The sequence below is a fragment of the Lynx canadensis genome, chromosome C1 (genome assembly GCF_007474595.2).
Source record: "Lynx canadensis isolate LIC74 chromosome C1, mLynCan4.pri.v2, whole genome shotgun sequence".
Taxonomy (NCBI): domain Eukaryota; kingdom Metazoa; phylum Chordata; class Mammalia; order Carnivora; family Felidae; genus Lynx; species Lynx canadensis.
Window position 1 is genome coordinate 182,090,312 of NC_044310.1, and position 12,192 is coordinate 182,102,503.

The 12,192-nt window shown below is 37.9% G+C and overlaps 1 long non-coding RNA gene across 1 annotated transcript; it reads right to left on the reverse strand.

Annotated features, from left to right (window-relative positions):
- Nucleotides 1–335: 335 nt before the first annotated feature.
- On the reverse strand, nt 336–6,355 carry LOC115522318. The gene is made up of 4 exons (XR_003971341.2): nt 5,236–6,355; nt 3,858–3,925; nt 1,882–1,995; nt 336–405 (listed from the first exon to the last, which is right to left on the reverse strand). It is a non-coding gene; the product is annotated as an uncharacterized LOC115522318 (long non-coding RNA).
- Between the last annotated feature and the right edge of the window lie 5,837 nt (nt 6,356–12,192).

A 12,192-nucleotide genomic window follows, 5' to 3' on the forward strand; every position in this document is an offset into this window, starting at 1 on the left:
CAGGCGCTCTTGCACCCCTGTGCCCTGGTTACAGCGTGGCATTAGCAAGAATGGAATGATTCACCTGTTCCTAAACCACTCACCAGGGTGGGGAATGGAATCAAGATTCACCTCCTGGGACAACGGAAGAGCTGGCCCCTCCTGAGGACTTGGCAGCCCACTTTCCAGGTTGCATTAGGAAGAGGAGGGATGGTAGATGGTGTGTGGAGCATACACATACCTCCGACATTCCCTCCTCAAGGATCCTTATGAGCAGACAACTCCATCAGACAGAAAAATCTTCCAAAATAGAGGAGGCTGTCCTTTTAGTATATGTGCTGCCGAAGCGAGCACGAGGAGGCTGTCCTTTTAGCAAAATGCACACATGTCTGTAGCTTGCACTGTTTTTGCTCAAAATCTTCTGATCTGGAAGTGCATTCATTTATTTAATATTTTTCTTTGCTTAGCACAGCCCTCAAATTAATGTTTACTAAACCAAGGGTCAATAATGGTTATTTTGTGCCTCCAGTCGGTATTATTTTCTTAATTGATTCTCAGTAGTTGGACAGGTGTTTAGAGTCTACCGGAGATTTCATTAGCATAAATATTTGTATTAGAGTGAATAAAAATAAAAATATTAATTCTTATATAACATTTTCTCTGGGCCCATCATTATACAAAGGATTTTGCCTAGCTCATTTAACCTTAGCTACATGAAGCAGTACTGTTTCCTTGTGTTGTTTTATTTTCAAAGTAAGCTCTATGTCCACCATGGGGCTTGAACTTGTGATCCCAAGATTAAGACCCTCATGCTCTACCAACTAAGCCAGCCAGATGCCCCTGAAGTGGTGCTGTGTTTTTTTTTTTTTAAGTTTATTCACTTATGATTTCTGAGAGAGAGAGAGTACAAGCAGGGGAGGGGCAGAGAGAGAGAGAGAGGGAGACACAGAATCTGAAGCAGGATCCAGGCTCCAAGTCGTCAGCGCAGAGCTCTATGTGGGGCTCCAACTCATGAACCGTGAGATCATGACCTGAGCTGAAGTCAGAGGCTTAACCAACTGAGCCACCCAGGTGCCCCATTTTTAATCCTCATTTTATAGATGGGGAAATTTAGGCACAGAAAGGAAAGCCATTGATAGTCCATATGTTCCTCCTTGGAAAAGTTAGGCAATGGTAACTCTCACGATATTTTAAAAGGAAGTAAAAACAATTCAGTAAAAATGGCCTGATACATGACATAAACTGCAGGATGATTTTATACCTTTATTTCCAAAAAACTCTTTTTCCTGTAAAATTAAATACAAGCAGCACTCAAACCTAAACTGAGGGTGGATGAAAATATAGCACAAAAATGAAAAGTGTGTCTGTGGGAAAGATACCAATAGAAAAAAGATAAACTCTATAAATTGTGGTCTAACACTCATGAACGAGACAAAAAACTTGAGGTTGATTTGGAGTCAAGATCCTTTGGCTTTACCTAGCTGGAGACCAATATTTTTAATGTCTTTTGTATGTTTGTAGAATGACTTTGACCCTTCTCTGAACTAACATCTTCTTTTAAAATGTGTATGGAGTATTGTGCTACAACCCATCCGGGCCAAAAAAGCTTCTATTATGCTTTGGCCACCGGGCTTTTCCAACCACTGTTTATCCACTTTATTGTTATTGAGTTTAGATGTAATGAAACCAAATGATTTTTATCAATTCTTGCATACAGACAGAGACAATAATAAACGTCATATTGAATTCATTATGATTTCCTCCAGGAGAGAAAATGACACCCACAAATGCTGGCACCATTGTGTTTATATTGGTTGGCACTGCAATGGAGACTGAGATGCTTTTTAAATAATCTACAGAAGAGTTGGAATTCCAATGCCAAGGAAACAAAAATTCCCTCACCTGAATCCTATTAAAGCTGACAAGGGTTTCAGTGAAGTTAGTTATTTAAAGACGAGACGTTATAGATTTCATTATGCCAAATAAACCAAAGAATGACTTCAAGAACACAACAACCTGAAATACATAAAGGGAAAAGGAGGCTAATTTATGGCAAATGCAAAGCATAAAACACAAGAATTCCCAAAACAAAACAATTTGCATGTGGCAGCATGTTGGCTTAATTCTAGCTCTACTCAAACAGAACAGATGTCCAGAAAGAAAAATTAAAAATGTTGCCAATTTATCTGAATGATTCCAAATAATAGTATATTGACATAGTAGATACAGTTGATATATAATATGTAATATTATATATATAATAATATATAATATATAATCAAGTATAGTTGATATATAATATATAATATTATATATATAATAATATATAATATATAATCAAGTATGGCTGATATATAATGTTATATTAGTTTCAGGTGTACAACATAGTGATTTGAATGAATATCCAGACTCTCAGTTGACATTTCTACAGCACTCTGAATCATTGCGGGTAGGGTGTTAATGAGTCCAATGCTCTGCAAACTGATTTGGCTGTATATACAAGAGCCCTACAGTGTTTGGGTATTTGACCGAGTGCTTCCGCTTCTGGAAGTCGTTTTCAGGAAATAACACAAAATTCAAAAACCGTATTTGTATTCAATAATGTTTGTTTATATGGTAATTGTGCTAGTTGAGATGAGATACAATCTAAATGTCTAATAACAACAAGATGGTTGAGTGAATTATGATATATCCACTGAATGAGATGTTATTATTTCTAAAATTTATAATGAAATGAGAAAATTTTTAAATAGAACGGTAAGTGCAGAAACAGGCAGAAGGCAGAAGCAAAACTGCGTTTGGCATTTGGTCTTAACATTAAAAAATGCATATCCTTTTAAAAGAAATATATCTCCAAAGGCCCATTCACATGTATCAAGAGAAAGGATAAATAAGTTGTGGTATCCAGCCCATGATAAAATATTATAAAAATGTTTTCCATGAATGAGCTTTAGCCACATAAGCCAACATGGGTGAATCTTAATAATATGTCTTGATAGAAATAATGTATCAAAACAAGCTAACCAAACATTATGCTATTTAGGCACACATTCATATACATGTGCATGTGTTTTTGCATGTGTATATGTGTGTGCCTGATGAAATTAAGAAACGGTAATAAACACAAAATTTGGGACAATTAATTGGGACAACAAATTCCTCTCTGGCAGGAGGGCACAGGGTCATGGGGAATAGGGAAAAAACAAATAGATAGAGGTCAGTTACTGCTAACAGTCTTCTTCCTGGGCAGGGCAATGGGTCTTTTGCTAGTCACTATGTTATATAATGAGGAATAAACAAAATTAAAGATGGCCAATCTTTAATTAAAGATGAGTCAATGACACTGTGCTACAACCAGGAATTATGTCTTATTTAATTCTTTTTTTTTTTAATTTTTTTTAACGTTTTTTATTTATTTTTGAGACAGGGAGAGACAGAGCATGAACAGGGCAGGGTCAGAGAGAGGGAGACACAGAATCTGAAACAGGCTCCAGGCTCTGAGCTGTCAGCACAGAGCCCGACGCGGGGCTCGAACTCACGGACCTCGAGATCATGACCTGAGCTGAAGTCGGCCGCTCAACCGACTGAGCCACCCAGGCGCCCCTGTCTTATTTAATTCTTACCATTGTTAGAAAATGAGATTATGACTGACAGACATTTTTCCCTTTATACATTTCTAGAGTTTCTACTTTCTATGATTAGCATTGTACTTGAAAGTTTTTAAACAAGAAACTAATATAGAAAGCCTGTAGATATAAAAATTCAAAAGACCTATTATACCTGAGTCTGGTTGAGCTAAAGTTACCAATTTAGGCCAAGCAGTTGAACCAAAAGCTAGGATTCAATTAATACTAAGCTACAGTTAGTGGGTATATTACCTGGGCCTGATTTTATTTTCTTAGTCCTGAGGATTCAAATTCTTCTCCAAGAATGTAACTTCTGGGGCCTAAGTGGAAAGATCAAAAAGTACTGTATTTTCTCATAACAATAATAATAGCTGACATCAATTGCAGCACCAGGTACTGCGCTAAGTGCTTTTTATCCATGGTGAGTTCATGCTCACACTGATCATGTGATAGTTATTATTATTGTCCAAATCTGACAAGTAGGGAAACTGAGGCACAAAGTAGCTAGGTGCTTCGCCCAAGATCACACAACTAGTAAATAAGGGAACTCAAAATTGGAGTCTAGACTTAACATGGGTCAAATCTCCTCCTGAGAACAACTTAACAAGTCTTATCAAATGCTGATCTTAATACATAGTTACTTACCAAAGTGGAAGCATAATCAGTCTGCAAAAAGGAACCAAGTGTGAGGGTAGATTCAGGGGCATAGCTTCTCAGGGCCTGGATCTGGAGACGGTAGTTAGAGCAGTACAGATCCCAAGGATATATTTAGCGGGCAGAATAGTAACATGCATTAAGTATCAGGCCCACAACTACTTAGGTTTACATGCAGGCTTCGCTGCATATTAGCTCTGTGACCTGAGAAAGTCACTGGAATTCTCTGTGCTTCATTTCCTATGATTGTAAAGTTGGGATAATAGTAAGTACCCACCTCACAGAGTCATTGTTTGATTAAATGAGTTAATTTATGTAAAGCACTTAGAACAATATCTGGCATACAGTACTAAGTGTTACTTATTATACTTCTAGAGTATATTTTCCCAGTATGTGATCTTTAGTCTTTCCCGCTCTCTCTTTCTCTTTTTCTCTCTCATTGTATATCCATCGGATGTTTTGAATTATTTGGGAAATGAGACAGGTATTAATAAATATAGAATGAAAAATAACCTTGCCAATACTAATAAATTCACATTTATGATATGGATATAGAGGTTTAAAGATGCATAAGTTCGGGGCGCCTGGGTGGCGCAGTCGGTTAAGCGTCCGACTTCAGCCAGGTCACGATCTCGCGGTCCGTGAGTTCGAGCCCCGCGTCGGGCTCTGGGCTGATGGCTCAGAGCCTGGAGCCTGTTTCAGATTCTGTGTCTCCCTCTCTCTCTGCCCCTCCCCCGTTCATGCTCTGTCTCTCTCTGTCCCAAAAATAAATAAACGTTGAAAAAAAAAGTTTAAAAAAAAATAAAGATGCATAAGTTCATTTTCTTCTTCTGTTGAGAGAACCTAATTCTAGGAACAGGAGATCTGAGTTCAGGTCTTGGCTCTGTCACCAACAGTACAATCTTGAACAAGTCTCAACTTTCTCCAGCCTGTCTTCTCATCTGACAGTGGAGATGGTAATGACAGAATCACCTACCTGAACCCTTTATTCTGGTATGCTTTGGCAGGTTTGTTTTTTCATTCCATCATGCACATTTGGTGAGCAACTGGGCTATGCCAGACTCAGGGTTGTAGATGGGACATGCAAACTCTGTGACGCTGAGGAATTCAGAGTCCAGGAACTACAATCCTGGAACAGGTGTGCGCATGTGCACGTGAGCATGCAGGGATGGAAGCAACTGGAAGAGACCACAAAATATTCCTTTTGGAAGTGACGATATGCAAATTCTCAAAAATACACCAGCCCCATGCAGGGGAGGACTAGCTGTTCAAGAATGCTTTTCTTTTTGACATAAAACCTGTGCACATTTCCATGGGACTTTCTACCTACAATTGCCCCCATCTGAAGTGTTTGTTTTGCATTGGTTTTGGATTTTTAGGATTCCACAAACCTTTGAAACTTTAACTCAATTTCTTAGGACAGAACATTTGTATTTGTTTGGCAGAAATTTTCTCACTGTTCATATCCAATTATTAAGTTAGATAGAAAATAATGATATTACTACTCTTTCATGCTTATCACCCTTGACATTTTCCATAAATAGAAACTTTGTTCATTGGCTGAAATCTTGTGTAATACTAAACACTGTCAAAGGCAGGGTTTGGTACACCAATCTCCTTGGAGAAAAGGATGTGGGTCTCTAATTCAATTACAGACGGAACTGAATTTGATAGCCCCAGACTATTTGCCAGTATTATTTTTGTAGCCACAAATAACCTGACAACTCAACATTTTAGTTCTCAGTGAGGTCAGAAAAAGGTCTTATTAGTCATTCATTTCACATTTCTCCATTAATTTAGTGCCCATATGTGCATGTCCATTCAGAGCAGAAAAACCCAGCAAGTTACCAAAGCTACACAGGTATGTGTCAAACATTAAGGTACCCTTCAACCTTAAAATTCTATGGCTTGTCATCTAAATAAAGGAGAAGGACTCCAGGAAAAAATATCTAAAACTTTTTTGTTAATCTATCATCAAGATATTTGGTATTGCTTAGACTGAATGAAAAATTGTTTAAAATTTTGCTTCTCAAAATGTAATGAAAAGAGAAATACAAATGGCTGATAAACTATGAAAAGATGTCTGGCCTCATAGTGACTTTAAACAATGAAAAATAGAGCAAAATATTATTTTTCTCCTATAGAATTGGTAATTACTTGGACATTGATTGATAACACTCAATGTTGGCAGGGGGTAGAGTAACTCTCATTTCGCTGTTGGGCCTTAAAGTATTGTTAAAATTTTTCCAGAAAGAAAAAAGTCCTAATGCTTTGCCTATCCTTTGGTCCTGAAGTTCTACTTTTAAGAAATTATCTTAAGGAAATAATTATGAATGTACACAAAGATTTGCCTTCAAGGGTAATTGCTGCATTGTTTTCAATAATGAATAGTTAAAAAAAGTAAATGTCCAAAAATAGGAGATTGGTTAAATAAAAGATGCTAGACTCATACAATGATACAGTATATAATCCTTAAATATAATGTTATGTCATAATATTTTGTAGCAAGAATATGTTTATGAGATATTAACTAAAAGAGACATCATCGTGCTAGCAGTGGTTATCCCTAAATATATGAATCTAAGTTGGGGTGCCTGGATGGCTCAGTCGGGTAAGCGTCTGACTTTGGCTCAGGTCACCATCTCACCGTTTGTGAGTTCAAGCCCCACCTCGGGCTGTATGCTGACAGCTCAGAGCCTGGAGCCTGCTTCAGATTCTGTGCCTCTCTCTGCCTCTCCCCTGCTCGCACTCTATCTCTGTCTCTCAAAAATAAATAAACATTAAAAATAAATAATAAAATATATGGATCTGAGTTGACTTCTAATTTCTTTTTAATTTTTCAGTATCTCCTATGGTGAATGCATTTACCACTTTAATAACAATTAAAATATAATGTAATAGTTTCAATGAGAAAAAATAGATAAGATGTAATATAATGCTTCTTAAACTTGTATAAATTTCTTAATTTTTTTTAATGTTTATTTTTATTTTTGAGACAGAGACAGAGACAGAGCACGAGCAGGGGAGGGGCAGAGAGCGGGAGACACAGAATCCAATGCAGGTTCCAGACTCTGAGTTGTCAGCACAGAGCTGGATGCGGGACTTAAACTCAAAAACTTCGAGATCATGACCTGGGCTGAAGTCAGACACTTAACTGACCGAGCCACCCAGGTGGCCCCTTAAACTTGTATAAACTTCTAAATGCTATTAAAGCAAACAGATAATGGCATTCACCTTATTCACCTGAGAGAGTAACCGTATTAAAACATACATTTTACTAGTTTTTATCAATTTAATTCCAAATAATACAGAGTGCAATATTTGTTGAAGACACTGTAAACACATAGGATTCTGGTGCCCTAGTAGACATTCTGTATAATACATGAGGTGGTTGTGCACTATTTCAGCGGACAGCTGGGATTTGCAAACTTGCACTCCTGTCCATGGGAAGCACGTGGAAATAATAGGAAGAGCTGACAGATGTAGGTACTTTTGTAGTTGAGTCCAAAATAATAGGGGTAGAAAGCCAACATTCACTGGTATGGGGTGGCCGGCCCTGAATTCCTGCCTCTGCCCTTCAATGGCTGTGTAACCTTGGCCAACTCACTTAACCCCAGCAAAACAAAGACAACAATCACATTGACCTCTTCCAGAGGTTTTGAGAATTAAATGAGAAAAGGAACAACATGGGTGACAAATAAGCGCTCAGTGACTTCAGCTATAATTCCATCAATAGGTTTATCACGTGGTTGGTACATTTAAAGCCTCCTGCTCAGTCCTATGTGGCTCAACCTGAGGAGGAGGGATGTCAAACAGCAAGATCTGTCAGCAACGGCCAACGTTCCTCAACATTCCCCAGGGAATAGAAAGTGCAATCCATGGAAAGAAATTGAACTTGGAAATGCCCTTGCATTCCTACCTAATTTGTGTGTGTGTGTGAGTGTGTGTGTGTGTGTGTGTGTGTGTGTTTGCCTTAACGGAATCCTGTTGTTAAAAATAAAGTAAACAAATCAGTAGAAGAAAAGAGGCACTGTCCACCATAGCTAATATTGCAAAGCCCTGGGGAGTAATATATCCACTACTTTGTGACCTAGAGCCCAGCAGGGGTTATGCTTCAAGGGATCTTCTTTGAATTGCAGGATTCTTTTTCTCTTCTTTAAACTCGTTCAAACGTTACCAAACTTTTAAGTCCTTGGATGGATAAAAAAATCTCTGAGCAAATTGGTTAGCGCTGCTGAACCCCGGGGGGGGGGGGGGGGGGGAGTGTCCTAACACAAGGAAGGGCCTGATTTATTCAGAGCACTGAGCACGGAGAACAATGACCACTTTATGTGGTAAAATAATTAACCTGTTAAAACAATGATCACTTACGGGAAAAATGTGAGAAAAGTTTACTTAAACCAGGAAGTCAGTGGTGAGAAGGCACTGTTGCCTTCTTGGAGAATCAGTAATTGAAAACTTCAGCTCCATGCTCCTAAAGTAAAACCCCTTGGTCTTAAGCAGGGCAGAAAAAAAAATCATGTACTTCCTGAAAAACACAAAAGCTTATTTTTTCAGATCTTAAAAAGAGATGTAATTTAGAAAAGGGATAATCACAAGCAACACTTTCTGCTGAGAACAAAAACCAAAGCAAAAAAATATTTATGGACATTCCCAAGAAACCGCTATGGCAAATCTCGTTGGAACTTTAATTCATGTGGAGACTTTGAAACATCAGCACACAGCAGGAAATGAAAGGGCATTTGAAAAATGAAGGACAACTCCAGTTTCTCCTCTATCCATACCTCCATAAATTGCAAAGAAAGTCCTTATTTTTAGCAAAATTGCTATCACATTTACAAACAGCAGTTCTGGACATGTGTCCCCAGCCCTGTGCCAACATCACTGTATCGCTGTGGATCCAAACCTACCAGAACATTTTGTTTTTCAAAAGTAGTTTTGCCTTAGAATATATTCGCATGGAGAATAGGAAATGAGAACTGTCATGGATAATGACAGCTCAGGGCCTGAGAACAAAAGAAATCTGCCAGAGATCTCAAGGAGTGCACTGTGAAGGAAAGTTCCTTTTTAGCTCCCAGTGAATTCCTCGGCAATTAGTGGTTTGTCTTGAAATGATAGCAGTTGCAGGAACTGCGGCCAGAGATCCAGTGCCTGCCTCCATCCTGGGAATATCCTTGGCCCCTGAGCAAAGGAGCTGCATGGAGTTATTGTGGCACAAGTTCTGTTTTTCAAAGCTTTACTGGCCTCTCTTTCAATAATATGTGAAGGAAACAAACAAAAACTAAGCAAAGAAAAATTGTCCTTGATCAGGACTTCATAGATATTTCAAAGTAGAGGGCTGTGCTAATGCTAATACCATAAAGTATTGTTTCTGAACGAGGAAATGTGTTTCAGTATGCCAAGCTACTTCCAAGAAGTATCTTAAACACTTGGGGAAATAAGGTCCAACATAAATGCTTGTGGGATTTTGTAGGTAAGATGACTCTAACTTCCTGGCATGACTCACAAAGATGTAACGAAATGCCATGAAAAACCACATACTTCCAAAATCATGAAAATTTGTTAAAGATAGTATATTATTTTAGTGTTACATTTTTTTGTGTTACTGCTGAGACAGCTTTGCCTCCTTCCCCATCAAATGCCCGATTATAGAAGAAATGCATGCTTACTGTAGCCAAATGCCGAGCACGGGGAAAACAGCACCTGTCATTTCTGATGCCCATGTGCTGCCACAACTAACATACCAGAATTTTTTGTCTTGTCTGTTTTCTATACATTTTCAAGTTTATTTATTTTGAGAAACAGAGAGAGAGAACATGAGAGGGGAAGGGTCACAGGGAGAGGGAGAGAGAGAGAGAGAGAGAGAGAGAGAAAGAGAGAGAGAGAGAGAGAAAGAGAGAGAGAGAGAGAGAGAGAGAGAGAGAGAGAGAGAGAGAGTGAATCCCAAGCAGGCTCCACGCTCTGTGCTAAGCTAGATGCAGGGCCGATCTCACAACGGTGAGATCATGACCTGAGCTGAAATCAAGAGTCGGATGCTTAACTGACTGAGCCACACAGGCACCCTGTTTTCTACATTTTTGAAACAACATAGTTAAGATTATACTCTGTGTGTGCGTTCATTTGATGCTTCATAGAAGTCTTCCAAGGTCATGGAGAGCACTTCGTAATTATCATTTTCAAGACACCATAATGTTTCACCACATAAATATGCCATAATTTGCTTAACTGAGTTCTGTTATTGTACATTTTGCACATTCTTTTGAACATTTGTATACTGAGGGTTTTCTTATTGCAAATAATGAGGAGATTTTCTTGCTAAAACATACAAAGAATTGTATCTTATAGTTATTTGTATGTATATGCATATATCTCAGTTTTGGGTGCTAACACCAGATATTTTGATCTATCTAATATTTATTTTCTTTGGTGTAGTCTCTCAAAAATGAAGAAGACTTGTTTGTATCTAGAATATATAAAGAACTCCTAAAAATCAATAATAAAAGATAACCCAATTTCAAAATGGGCAAAAGATCTGAGTAGATATTTCTCCAAAGAAGATATACCAGTCGCCGATTAGCACATGAAAAGAGGCCCAACATCATTAGTAATCACATAAATGCAAATCAAAACCACAAAGAGATATTACCTTATACCCAATTAAAAGGAGCATAAGCAAAAAGGCAATAACAAGTGTAGGGAAGGATGAAAAGAAATTGGAACTCACATAAACTGCTGGTGGAAAACAGTCTGGCAGTTTCTCAATGGTTAAACATAGAATTATCATTTGACTTAGCAATTCCACTCTTAGGTATATACCCAAGAGAAATGAAAACATACACCTACACAAAAACCTGTACATGGCAGCCTAACAGCCAAAACGTGGAAACAATCCAGATGTCCATTAACTAACGAATGGGTCAACAAAATGTGATGTATCCATACAAGTAGAATATTATTCAGCAATAAAAAGGAATACAGTACTGATATATGTACATCATACAGCATGGATGAACCCTGAAAACATTATGCTAAGTGAAAATAGCCAGTCACAAAAAATTGCTTATTTTTGATCTCCTGATATGAAATGTATAGAATAGACAAAGCCATACAGACAGAAGGCACGTTGGTGGTTGCCTAGGGCTTGGAAGGTTGGGAGGAAATAGAGAGTGCCTGTTAACGGGCACAGGGGTTCTATGTGGGGAGATGGCCTGGAATTAGTGTTAACGGTTGCACAGTTTTGTAAATATATGAAAAACCATTAATTTTACACTTTAAGTGGATGAGATTTCAATAGAGTTGTTATTTAAAAAGGAAAATCTTAGCACACTATGGGAAATATTCAGACACTGGCTCAATTTCCACATTTTAAAAGGTACCAATAATGGAGCCACCAGATTCTTGGAAATATAGTTTTCCTGGATGCAAAGCACCTTTTGGTATCAAATTTCTCTATATGTACTTGAGAGGATCTTGTAGCCACAGGAGATAATTACTAAAGTTTCTAGTCAGGTTTCAGATGGTTAACTCATAAATGCCTGCCTTTTTAAGAACAGAGTTAGGCTTCCTGAGTGAAACTGAAATTATTTTTGAGAGAAATTAATCTAATTCACAGGCTTTTACTGTAAGTTTGAAGCAAATGTGAGCTTTCTTTATCTAGGGACTGGAATAAGATTTACTTACATTTGAATCTCAGATATTGCAAACATTTTGAAAAAACTCTCTATAAATCTCACATATTAGATCATTTCCATTTCTAACTTTCCTAAGAATAAATGGGCTCTGGCCACTTTGATTTACTTGGCGTTTGTTTATTTTTTCACGAGCATTTTTGACAGCTCACAAATGACACCTATTTGTGTAGTCACACAAATGGGGACAGAGTGTGGGAGTGACAAGGGTATAGAGGAACATGAGGGATCATAAATATTTCTGT